The sequence below is a fragment of the Sciurus vulgaris genome, assembly GCF_902686455.1.
Source record: "Sciurus vulgaris genome assembly, chromosome: 11".
Classification (NCBI taxonomy): domain Eukaryota; kingdom Metazoa; phylum Chordata; class Mammalia; order Rodentia; family Sciuridae; genus Sciurus; species Sciurus vulgaris.
Genome location: NC_136472.1, coordinates 121,503,672 through 121,517,443, shown reverse-complemented (window position 1 = coordinate 121,517,443; position 13,772 = coordinate 121,503,672).

Genomic DNA, 13,772 nt, shown 5'->3' with positions numbered 1-13,772 from the left:
TAGTTTCTTTATTTAGTTTTTATTTAGAAGATCTGTCCAGTAGTGAGAGAGGTGTGTTAAAGTCACCCAGTATCATTGTGTTGTGATCTATTTGATTCTTGAAATTGAGAAGGGTTTGTATGATGTACATAGATGGTCCATTGTTTGGGACATAGATATTCACAATTATTATCTTGCTGATGTATAACTCCCTTCAGTAGAATGAAATGACCATCCTTGTCCCTTCTGATTAACTTTGGCTTGAAGTCCACTTTGTCTGATATGAGGATAGAAACCCCTGCTTGCTTACACAGTCCATTTGAGTGATTTTTTTTCCCTTCCTTTCACCTTCAGTCTGTGGATGTATTTGCCTATGAGGTGAGTCTATTGGAGCTAGCATATTGTTGGGTCTTGTTTTTTTAATCCAATCTGCAAGGCTATGTCTTTTAATTAATGAGTTTAGTTCATTAATATTCAAGGTTATTACTGAGCTATGACTTGTATTTCCAGTCATTTTGGTTTATTTCAGGTTTTTAATTTGATTTAGTATCTCTTTTGACTGTTTCTTTAGTGTTTTTCCTTCCTTTGTTGGTTTTCACTTTTTCTTTTTTATTTACTTCATCCTCATGGACTATTTGGTTGAGAATGTTTCGTAGTGCAGACTTTCTAATTGTGAATTCTTATAACTTTTGTTTATCATGAAAGGTTTTTATTTCATCTTCAAATCCGAAACCTAATTTTGCTGGATATAAAATTCTTGGTTGACATCCATTTTCTTTCAGAGGTTGACATATGTTGTTCCATGATCTCCTAGCTTTGAGAGTCTGGGTTGAGAAATTAGTTGAAATTGAATTGGTTTTCTCCTGCACATAATTTGCTTTTTTAATGTTTCCTATCACGGCCTTTAAGATTTTATCCTTACTCTGTATTTCAGTCATGCTCATTATAATGTGTCTTGGTGTGGGCCTGCTGTAGTTTTGCACATTTGGAGTCCTGTAAGCCTCCTGAATTTTATTTTTCATTTCATTCTTTAGGTTTGGGAAGTTTTCTAATATGTCATTAAAAAGATTGTGCATTTATTTGGTTTTTATCTCTACTCTTTCTTCTATCCAAGTAACTCTTAAATTTGGTCTTTTCATGTTATCCCATAATTCTTGGAAGTTCTATTCATGGATTCTCACCATCTTCTCTGCAGGGTCAACTTTATTTTCAAAATTAAATATTTTTTCTTCATTGTCTGAGGTTCTGTCTTCCAACTGGTCTAGTCTGTTGTTGATGATTTCCATTGAGTTTATATTTGGTTTATTGATCCCTTCTTTCCAAAAATTTCTGCTTGTTTTTTTTTTCACAATCTCTAAATCTTTACTGATGTGATTTTTTACTTACTCTATTTTCTCTTTGATTTCACTCTTTATACCATTCTTTACTTTGAAGATCAATTAATCTGTGTACATTCTAAACTCCTTCTTGGAAATTTCTTCTAGTGTTGTCAGTGGATTATCTTATTTGGGCATCTTGGTTTGTTTGGAACAATTTTTCCCTTGTTTTTTCATGTTGTTTTTGTGTTTTCCCATCTAGTTTTATGGATCTGAGGCAGTACATATTCTACCCTGTAGACCTACATTGGCCCTGAAGAATTTCTGTACCCCTTCTCTAAAAGTGAGACTAACATCAACAGCCCCCAGCATAGACAGTATATAGGGTTAAATCTAAAACTCCCACCAAGGCATCTACTGTTTTCTCAGTATAAACAGAAATGATGAGTTCAATCACTGTCTACAATATAAACAGAAAATTTGCTAAAAGACTTTATGATCTCAAGTAGTGGACAGAGAGTGAACAGAAATAATGTAGGACATTATGTTCATGAGGGTGAAAGAGAGAAACTAAAAGTAAAAATTCACAAGAATAGTGGAAGAGGAACCAACAGAGATTGGCCGTTAGGTGGAGAAAAGCTAAAAAGGGAATCCAGGAAACAGATTAGTGAGAGGAAGAATACATATAAAGAGAAAAAAATGAAAAATGTATGAATATACAGCAGAACTGCAAAACATCATGCATACATCACTGTCTTTCAAAAAAACTGATGCATGAAAAATACCTTGCTTCAAATATGGTGGAGAGAGATGTTAGAGAAGAAAAAAAATAGAATAAATCTTGGTGCAAAATTGAGCAACTCTTGGTTCCATCTCTGACTTCTCTCACAAGATTGCCTAACCCAGTCAGGTTCTGGTAGACCCAGTCACTATCTCACGAATTTGGACTTCAGATGTTCTGGGTTCAGCCATGTTGCAGTCCCAAAATCTCAGTGCCACCAGAATGTATTGAGACCACCGGGGATGAGCAATCCTATTATCATAGATAGATTTCTAGTTTCATTTCACTATGATCTGATAGAATGCAGCCTATGATCTCTGTTTCTTTTCTTTTCTTTTTTGTATTTGCTGACAGTTACTTTGTGGCCTAACTTGTGGTCTGTTTTAGAAAATATTTCATGTGCTACTGAGAAGAAAAAACTTTCAGTCATTGATGGATGAAATACTCTATGTAAGTCTGTTAAGCCTAATGCATTAATTGTACTTTTTAGTTCTGTAACTTTTTTGTATTTATGAAATGTACATTTTAATTTAAATACTCAGTGTACACTGCACTTAATCTGCAAGTTGCATTTATTAAATACATTTAAATCTGCAATGTAACAAAATGTTTTCTGCATACAAAATTCAAAACACCATTTAAATGAACAAAAGATGACTCACTTCATTTTTGTTTTTGTACGACTAGTGTATTGCACACAAGCTCAGCTCCACTATACTACCTGTTCATTCTTTTTTATCTGACATTGTTCACAGACTAGTACATATTAAAATAAGAGTGCTGGATAAGAACATGAGGTGTGAAAGTGGTTCAAATATGTAGGTCATGCAGATCATGCTAGACAGGAAAGATAATTGTGACTGAGAAAACACTAAATAAAAATACATAAAGAATGTGTGTTATACATTAAAAAAACAAAACAACACAGTTTTCTTTCTTTGGTTACAAAGTGATTTGAACAATTTCACAGCTTTTTATTTCCAATTGAAAGAAAAGTCATATGAAATGTCGAAAAGCAGAGGAATCATGGCAATTTCTCTATTAGAAAATAGAAACAAATGAGCAATGTTGCATTCATCAAAATAGCCCAATTATCCATTATATCACAATAACTGGTTGACTACTTACACTATGCAAAATTTACATTCAAGCTGGGTCTTCACTACTGAAAATAAATACCAAAGCTAAATTGCCATTAGTGTTAGGAATATGCCAGGATTCTTTAGGTCATTTATTGCCTAAATGTTTTATCTATTAAATATAATCTTTCAATTCCTTTACTGACATTTGTAATTATTCAAAAAATTTAAAAAGTTCTGTGACATTGTTCATGTACATTATGAAAATAGCAACACTGTAATAAATACAACAGATAAATGAAAACTTATGTAGGCAAATGTTACTGATATTGAAAGAAAAGTGGCTATTTAGATGAACTGTTATTTATAATGTGATAAGAAGGCTCAAGGTAAATCCCTGGGTAATAGGAAACATGGAGAGCCACCAAAATTCTTAAAGACCCCATTCATGCACCAGGTGAAATGAAGACTTTTTGCTCATATTAGTAAACCCCATCTATTATTCTCCTTGTGTACTGATGACATAGAACTGGACATGGACAGTGCTGCATGACAACTTAGAGAGGAAACGTTCTTGTTGAATGATTGTCTAATAATGAAAAGGCCAAACACACAAGCAAAGCATGGCTACTTGCTTTCATATAAAGTGGGAAGAACAGTAGGGGCACACAGAGAGATTGTCATCAGTGTTTCCTTAATAAGGTGTAAGGAAGCTTATGCTGAGGAGACATTTGACTGCTGCAGAGGCTGCACAGGCTGTGGGAGGCTGTGCTAGCGCAACTTGCTGCTGAGAACTGCTACCAGGATTGGTCTGTTGAGATGGGAGCCGGGATAACTGATCATTGTTTGAAAGAGATTTTAACCCCCTCCAGTTAACACCTAGGAACAACCTCGCCACCTCTGTGTTCAGCATAGGTATTCCTGTTGATGGTGATGAAGACAGGAATCCTTCAACTGCTTTCTAACAAGCATTCCATTTGAACACGTTTCAGGAATCAAAGAGCCTCTGGGATAGTGCATCTAAGGGAGGTGTTGTAGCCATTGACAACAAAATAGAACAAGCAATGGATCTGGTGAAAAGCCATTTGATGTATGCAGTAAGAGAAGAAGTGGAAGTTCTAAAGGAACAAATAAAAGAATTAGTTGCAAGAAGCTCTTTACTTGAGAAAGAAAATGTACTGTTAAAATCTAGTTCTGTAACATTTTTAATTAATTTTTTGTTTAGAGGTATGGTAAAGTCGCCCAGTATTGTGTTCTGTTCTACTTGATTCTTGATGTTGGGAAGGGTTTGTTTGATGTACATTGATGCTACATTGTTTGGGATATAAATATTTATGGTTGTCATTTCCTGTTGTTTTATGATTCCCTTAAGCAGTATTAAATGACCTTCTTGGTCTCTTCTGATTATCTTTGGCTTGAAGTCAACTTTATCTGATATAAAAATAGAAACTTTTGCTTGTTTACAAGATTCATGTGTGTGATGTGTTATTTTCCATTCTTTCACCTGCAGTCTGTGGATGTCATTGCCTATGAGGTAAGTCTCTTGGATACAGCATATTGTTGAGTCTTGTTTTTCAATACAGTCTGCCAGTCTATGTCTTTTGATTGATGAATTTAATCCATTAACATTTAGTGTTGCTATTGAGAAGTGATTTTTATTTCCTAACATTTTGATTTATTTCTACTTTTTAAGTTGAATTACACTTTCCTTTGTTTGACTATTCTTCTAGTGTAGTTTCTCCCTCTACTGTTTTTCATTCTTTTTCTCCATTTCTTCTTTATATAATATTTTACTGAATGTTTTGTAGTGCAGGTTTTCTAGTTGCAATTCTGAAACTTAATTTTGCTGGGCATATTGTCCTTGGTTGTCATTTGTTTACTTTCACAGCTTAGTATATATTATTCCAAGATGTCCTAGCTTTTACCATCTGTGTTGAAAAATTGCCTATGATCCAGATTGGTTTACATCTAAATGTGACCAGTTATTTTTCTCTGGCCACTTTCAAAATTATATCCTCATTCTGTATGTTAGGCATTTTCACAGTAATGTGCCTTGGAGTGGATCTGTTGTAATTTTGAGTCCTATATGCTTCCTGTATTTGGTATAGTATTTTATTCTTAAGATTTGGGAAATTTTCTGATATTGTTACTTTGAAAAATTTATGCATTCCTTTAGTTTGTACTTCAGAGCCTTCATCTATCCCTACAACTCTTAGATTTGGCTTTTTAATGTTGTCCTATATTTCTTGAATATTCTGTTCATGGTCTCTTTATATCTTTTCTCCATGATTAACATTAATTTCAAGATTATATACTTTGTTGCCCGAAACTCTATCTTCCAGGTGGTCTGGGTTGCTTGTGATGCTTTCCATTGAATTTTGAATTTGGTTTAATGATTCTTCTTCAAGATCTCTAGTCCTTATTGAACTGATCTTTCAATTCTTGTATTTTCTCTCTAATTTTAGTTCTTACATCATCTTTTACCTCATAGATCACTTTATTTATGAACCTTCCAAATTCCTTCTCTGACATTTCCTCTACTGTGGTGTCAATGGAATCTCTTTTGGGGGGCATTCTCAATCATTTGGAATGGTTTGTTCTCTTGATTTTTCATATTTTTTGTGTGTCTACCCATCTATCCAGGTGGATCTGAGCAGCAGAGTTTCTATCCTATGAACTGATAGTGTCCCTGTTGGTTTCCAGTACCTCACAAATTAGGGGGAACCAAATAGTAGCAACAACCCATGTATATAATATATAGCCTTAAACTAAGTACTTGGTTTCTATTATGACAACTACAAACTTAATTGATACAACAAACATGATTGGTAGGATAAGCAATTTCCATCAGTGAGAACAGTAATTATGAATTATGTCTGGCATAAAATCAAACAGTAGGTGTTATCTTTGCTTTCCATAGTATTACTTGCTACACTCTTACTAATTGCATATATATATATATATATATAATTATATATGCCAATTAGTACTAAGAGCTGTTAATAATAGATTAAATGAAGGGATAGGAGGGCAGAAATAGTTTGAAATTTCAATGGGGAGTGTGAAAAATGTAAAAGTGATGTAGGATGTGATAATATGCCAAGGAATGAGAAAAATTAGGAGTAAAAAATTGAAGAAAGTGTAAAAGAAAGAGCAATGGAGTTGACTGTTAGGAAAAGAAAAAGGACAAAGAGAAACAAGAGGAACAAAATAGTGAAGAAGTTAATATTAAAAAAAAAACTCAAAATAAACTAATCAAAACCCTAACCCTCAGGGCGATCCAAGATGACAGGCTAAAGGGAAGTCCTCATCAGTCCATGACTTGGGATTCAAGCAGAGGAAATACGGTTTCCCTGTGAGACATTTCTCACTGCCCACTGATCCCATGCTGTTTACCCCCATTCATCCATGGCAATTGCCCACTGTGTGCCAGCATATCACCTGCCTTTTGAGTGCAGATTACTCTATGACCACAGCCTATCATCTGCCATTTGTCCACCTCTTGCTGCCTATGGCCTGTCTTTCACCTACCCATCACCCACTGCCCAAGGTTCCACCTGCTGATCATCTGGTGTCAGCCTGCAGACCACCAGCAGATCACCTGCTGCCCACTGTTGCCTGAAAGTCCTTGTCAGAGTACCCACAGATTTGGTTACATGCAGCTATAGCCAACTTGGGAAACCAGCCAGTGCCTGCAGGTTTACTATCCCCACTGCCACCATCTCGGGGTGTGGCCACTTTGGACTGGGGACACAAGCTAGGGCCCAGAGATACATTGGGGTACCTGGAGGTCTGGTTGCACCTGAGGTCTTTCAGCTCAGTGTGGTAGTGGCTTCCATCTTTGCAGGGTCTGTCCTTTGTGTGAGTGCATCCCTGGTCATCTCTCTGCAAGTTGAAAGGGCATTGAGATCTTGGACTGTAGCAAGGCAGAACCTGGGGAAGCTGAAACCCAGGTGCATCAGATGGCAGTTGGGTTTGCATGGGCCAGTCTGGGTCTGGGAAGCCTACAGAAAGCCAGAGACTAGGGGCAATTCCCTTGGGAGAGTACAGGTTGAAGAAATTGGAGAAAACTGAGCTCTCTCCAGCTGCGTCCTGAAGTGTGCAGGGATGGAAGGGCCTGGCTACAATGGGTAAGAAGACAGGAAGATGGTGTGAGGGCATCTTGCTATTGGCTCACCCACCCCACTGATCTGGCACCCACTGGACTGGTGCTAACGTCAAACTTCAGACAACCCCACCTATCAGCAGAAGGGAAGCTGAGAAAAATTTTGAAAGACAATGGAAGCAATCATTCAATTTTCCATTTTTTTGCCCTCTCTCTCACACCTTGACCATCTTTGAACCCAAATATTTTTCATACATCAATTTATTGAGGAATGGGATATCTGAATAGTATATTACAGTTTTGTTGTGTATTCTTATATTTTTACTTTTTAAAAATTTGATATATATTTTTTCTGTCACCTCTCTGTCTCCCTGGGTTCTCTTTCTTGACTGTCTCATACTAACAGTCAACCTCTATTAATACCTCCCTCACTCTTACTATAAATTTTACCTCTATCTTCTCTCCTCCCTCATAAACATCACATCTTACACTACTTCTGTTCCCTCATTGTCCATCATTTGAAATGGCAACAATTTTAGCAGATTTACTGTTTATATTATAGACAATAATTGAGCACTTCATTTCTATTTATTGTGGCAAAACTGTTAACACCTTAATAGGAGCAATTTGGCTTATGGTGGAATATTTTTTGCATTGGGTGCTGCTAATATTGGTCTCCTCCTTAAGGGTGAGGAACTGAAAGCCTTCAGAGACACTATAAGACTACAGGGTAGTATCTGTGCTGCCTCAGATCCGTACCACTAGATGAGAAGCTACACAAAACATGAAAAACCAAGGGAACAAAGTGCCTCAAGCAAACCAAGATGTTCCAACAATAGAATCCATAGTCAACACAGTAGAAGAAATGTCAGAAAAGGAGTTGAGAAAATATAGTTAGATTGATCTTTGAAATAAAGGATAGTGTCAGAGAGAAAATACAGGAAGTGAAAGATCACTTCAACAGAGGCAAAGATTATACAAAGGAATCAACAGAAATCCTTGAAATTAAGGAAACAATAAACCAAATTAAAAATTCAATGGAAAGGATCACCAACAGACTAGATCACTTAGAAGACAAAACTTTAGGCAATGAAGACAAAATTTACATTCTTGAAAATAAAATCAACTGTACAGAGAGAATGGTAAGGAACCATGAACAGAACTTCCAAGAAATATGGGATAGCATGAAAAGACCAAATTTAAGATTTCAGGATAGATGAAGGCTTGGACATACAAACCAAAGGAATGGTACAATAACTTTTAAATGAAAAAATATCCCCAAATTTCCCAAACCTGAAGAATGAAATGGAAAATCAAATTCAAGAGGCTTACAGGATACCAAATGTACAAAATTACAACAGATCCACACCAAGGCACATTATAATGAGGATGACTCACATACTGAATAAGGATAGAATTTTAAAGACTGTAAGAGGAAAAAAAAAAAAAACATATGGGAAAAACAAATTTGGATTTCAGCTGATATCTCAACCCAGACCCTCTATGCCAGGAGGTCCTGTAATAAAATATATCAAGCTCTGAAAGAAAATGGATGTCAAATGAGAATTTTATATGCAGCAAAATTAAGTTTCAGATTTGAAGATGAAATGAAAACCTTACATGATAAACAAAAGTTAAAAGAATTCACAACCAGAAAGCCTGCACTACAGAATGTTCTCAGGCAAATATTCCATGAGGAAGAAAAAGAGGATGAAAATCAATAAAGGGAGGAACTTCACTAAAGGAAAGGTCAATCAAAGGAGAAACTAAGTCAAATTGAAATCCAAAAATAAATCAAAATGACTGGGCATATAAATCACATCTCAATAATAATCCTGATTGTTAATGACCTAAACTCATCAATCAAAAGACTTAGACTGGAAGATTGGATTAAAAAGCAGACCCAACAATATGCTGTCTTTTCAGTCTAGGAAAAGACATCCACACACTGCAGGTGAAAGGTCGGGAAACAACATCATTCACGTGGATGGCATAAACAAGCCGGGGTTTTCATCCTTATAACAGAAAAAGTGAACTTCAAACCAAAGTTAGTCAGAAGGGATAAAGAAGGACATTTCATGCAGCTTCAGGGAATCATACATCAAAACATACCAATCATAAATATATACTCCAAACAATGGAGCATCTGTGTACATCAAAGAAACCCTTCTCAATTTCAAGAATCAAACACACCACAACACAATAATACGGGGTGACGTTAATACACCCCTCTCACCACTGAATAGATCTTCGAAATAAAAACTAAATAGAGAAAGTATAGAATTAAATAATATAATCAATGATTTAGGCTTAACATATATAGAGTATTTCATCAATCATCAAGTGAATACACTTTCTTCTCAGCAGTACATGGATCCTTCTCTAAGATAGACCATATATTATGCCACAAAGTAACTCTCAGTAAGTAAAAAAATAGAAATATTACCTTGCATTCTATCAGATCATAATGGAATGAATATAGAAATTGATGATAAAATAAAAAATCAAAGCTTCTCCAACATTCAGAGACTAAATACCATGCTTTTGAAGGATGAATGGATAAAAGAAAAAATCAGGGAGGAAATAAAAATTGCTTAGAGTACATGAGAACACTAATACAACACATCAACATCTCTAGGACACTGTGAAGGCAATGCTAAGAGGAAAGTTCATTGCATTGAGCTCATAGCTCATACATTAAAAGAATAAAAAGTCAACAAACAAATGACCTAACATTGCATCTCAAAGTCCTGGAAAATGAAGAACGAATCAACACCAAAAGCAGCAGACGACAGGAAATAATTAAAATCAGAGCTAAAATCAATGAAATTGAAACAAAAGAAAAATTGACAAATCAGAAAGTTGATTCTTTGAAAAAATAAATAAAATTGATAAACCCTTGGCCACACTAAGAAAGAGAAAGAGAGAGAAAACTCAAATTACTAAAATTCATGATGAATAAAAGAAATATCACAACAGACCCTACTGAAACACAGAAGATAATTCACAACTATTTTGAAAACTGATATTCAAATAAAATAGGAAATTTCAAAGACATTGAAAAATTTCTAGAAACATACTATTTATCCAATCTGAATCAGGAGGACATATACAATTTAAACAGATCAATTTCAAGCAATGAAATAGAAGATGCCATCTATAAAGAACTCAAAAAACTCTACACCAAGAATACAAATAATCCAATCAACAAATGGGCTAAGGAAATGAACAGACACTTCACAGAAGAAGATCTACAAGCAATCAACAGATATATGAAAAAATGTTCAACATCTCTAGTAATAAGAGAAATGCAAATCAAAACCACCCTAAGATTCCATCTCACCCCAATTAGAATGGTGATTATCAAGAACACAAGCAACAATAGGTGTTGGCGAGGATGTGGGGAAAAGGTACACTCATACATTGCTGGTGGGGTTGCAAATTAGTGCAGCCACTCTGGAAAGCAGTGTGGAGATTCCTCAGAAAGCTTGGAATGGAACCACCATTTGACCCAGCTATCCCACTCCTTGGCCTATACCCAAAGGACTTAAAATCAGCATACTACAGAGATATAGCCACATCAATATTCACAGCTGCTCAATTCACCATAGCCAGATTGTGGAACCAACCTAGATGCCCTTCAGTTGATGAATGGATAAAGAAACTGTGGCATATATATACAATGGAATATTACTCTGCCATGAAGAATGATAAAATTATGGCATTTGCAGGCAAATGGATGAAATTGGAGGATATCATGCTAAGTGAGATAAGCCAATCTCAAAAAACTAAAGGACGGATGATCTCGCTGATAAGCGGATGAGGACATATAATGGGGGGTAGGAGGGGTTAGTGTTAGGGTTAGGGTTAGGTTTAGGGTTAGGGATAAGGAGGGTGGTAAGAATGGAGGAAGGAAGGACTGTATAGAGGGAAAAGAGGGGTGGGCGGGGTGGGGGGAAGGAAAAAAAATAACAGAATGAATCAAACAACATTGCCCTATGTAAATTTATGATTTTTAATAAAAAAATTCATTTAAAAAAAAGAATGAAATAAAGCTGTTTTGAGACCTGCACATAGGCCATGTATGATAGTCATTAAAGCATTTACCAAAAAAAAAGAAAGAAAGAAATAGAAGATGCCATGAAAAGTCTACCAATTAAGAAAAGCCCCGGACCAGATGGATTCTCAGCTGAGTTCTACAAGATCTTCAAAGAAGAGTCAACACCAATACTTTTCAAATTATTCCATGAAATAGAAAGGGAGGAGCCCTTCCAAACTCATGCTATGAGGCTAGTATCACACTGATACCAAAACCAAAGATACATCAAGGTAAGAAAACTTCAGACCAATATCCCTGGTGAACAGAGACACAAAAATTCTCAATAGAATTCTGGCAACTTGAATACAAAACCATATTCAAAAGATAGTGCACCATGATCATGTGGGGTTCATCCTAGGGAAATCAATACATATGGAAATCAATAAATGTAATACGTCATATCAATAGACTTTAAAACAAGAAACATATGATTATCTCAATAAACACAGAAGAATCTGACAAAATAAAGCACCTCCTTATGTTCAAAATACTAGAAAAAACAGGGATACGAGGAACATACCCCGACACTGTAAAGGCCATCTATGCTAAGCCCAAGGCCAACATATCATAAATGAAGAAAAACTGAAAGCATTCACTCTAAAAACCGTAACAAGACGGGGATGCCCTCTTTCACCACTTCTATTCAACATTGTCTTTGAAACAAACAGCCAGAGCAACCAAATAGACAAACGAAACTAAAAGGATACAAATAGGAAAAGAAGAACTCAAACTATCACTATTTGCTAATGCCATGATTCTGTATTTAGAAGAGTCAAAAAATTTCACCTGAAAACATCCAGAACTAATACATGAATTCAGCAAAATAGCAGGATATAAAATCAATACTCATAAATCAAATGCATTTTACACACAAGCAATGAGTCCACTTCAGAGAAATTAGAAAAACTACCCCATTCACAATAGCCTCAGGAAAATAAAATACTTGGCACTCAGTCTAACAAAAGAGGTGAAAGATCTCTACAATGAACACTACGGAACACTAAATAAAGAAATTTAAGAAGACCTAAGAAGATAGAAAATCTCTCTCGTTCTTTGATAAGCAGAATTATTATTGTCAAAATGGCCATACTTCCAAAGGTGCTATACAGATTCAATGCAAGTCCAATTAAAATCCCAAAGATGTTCCTCATAGAAATAGAGAAAGCAATCACGAAATTCATCTGGAAGAATAGAAGACCCAGAATAGCCTAAGAAATTCTGAGCAGGAAAAGTGATGCAGAGATATCACAATACCAGACCTTAAACTCTACTACAGAGCAATAGTAACAAAAACAACATGGTATTGGCACCAAAATAGACAGGGAGACCAATGGTACAGAATAGAAGACACAGAGACACACCCACATAAGTACATTTATCTCATATTAGACAAAGGTGCCAAAAACATACAGTGGAGAAAAAAATAGCCTCTTCAATGAATGGTGCTGGCAAAACTAGAAATCCATATGTAACGAAATGAAATTAAACCCCTATCTCTCCCTGCACAAAACTCAACTCAAAATGGATCAGCAATCTAGGAATTAGGCCTGAGACCATTCACCAAATAGAAAAAAACATAGGCCCAAATCTTCATCATGTCGGTTTAGGACCAGACTTCCTTAACAAGATTCCTAGAGCACATGAAATAAAAGCAAGAATCAATAAATGGGATCAATTCAAACTAAAAAACTTTTTCTCAGCAAAGGAAGCAATCAATAATGTGAAGAGAGAGCTTACAGAGTGAGAGAAAATCTTTTCCACACACACTTCAGATAGAGCACTAATCTCCAAAATTTATAGAGAACTTAAAAAACTTTACACCAAAAATACAAAGAACCCAGTCAGTAAATGGGTTAAAGAACTGGGCAGACACTTCACAGAAGAAGATGTACAGGCAGTCAACAAATAAATGAAAAAGTGCTCATCATCTCTAGTAATTAGAGAAATGCAAATCAAAACCACCCTAAGAGTTCATCTCACTATAATTAGAATGGCTATTATCAAGAACACAAGCAATAATAAGTGTTGGCATGGATGTTGGGAAAAAGACACACTCATACATTGCTGGTGTAGTTGCAAATTAGTGCAGCCATTCTGGAAAGCAGTATGGAGATTCCTCAGAAAACTTGGAATGGACCCACCATTTGACCCAGCTGTTCCATTCCTCGGTTTATACCCAAAGGACTTAAATTCAGCATTCTACAGTAATGCAGCCATATCAATGTTTATAGCAGCTCAAGTCACAATAGCTAGATTGTGGAACCAACCTAGATGCCCTTCAATAGATGAATGGATAAAGAAACTGTGGTATATATACACAATGAAATACTACTCAGCCATAAAGAAGAATAAAATTATGGCATTTACTAGTAAATGAATGGAGTTAGAAAATATCATGCTAAGTGAAAAAACC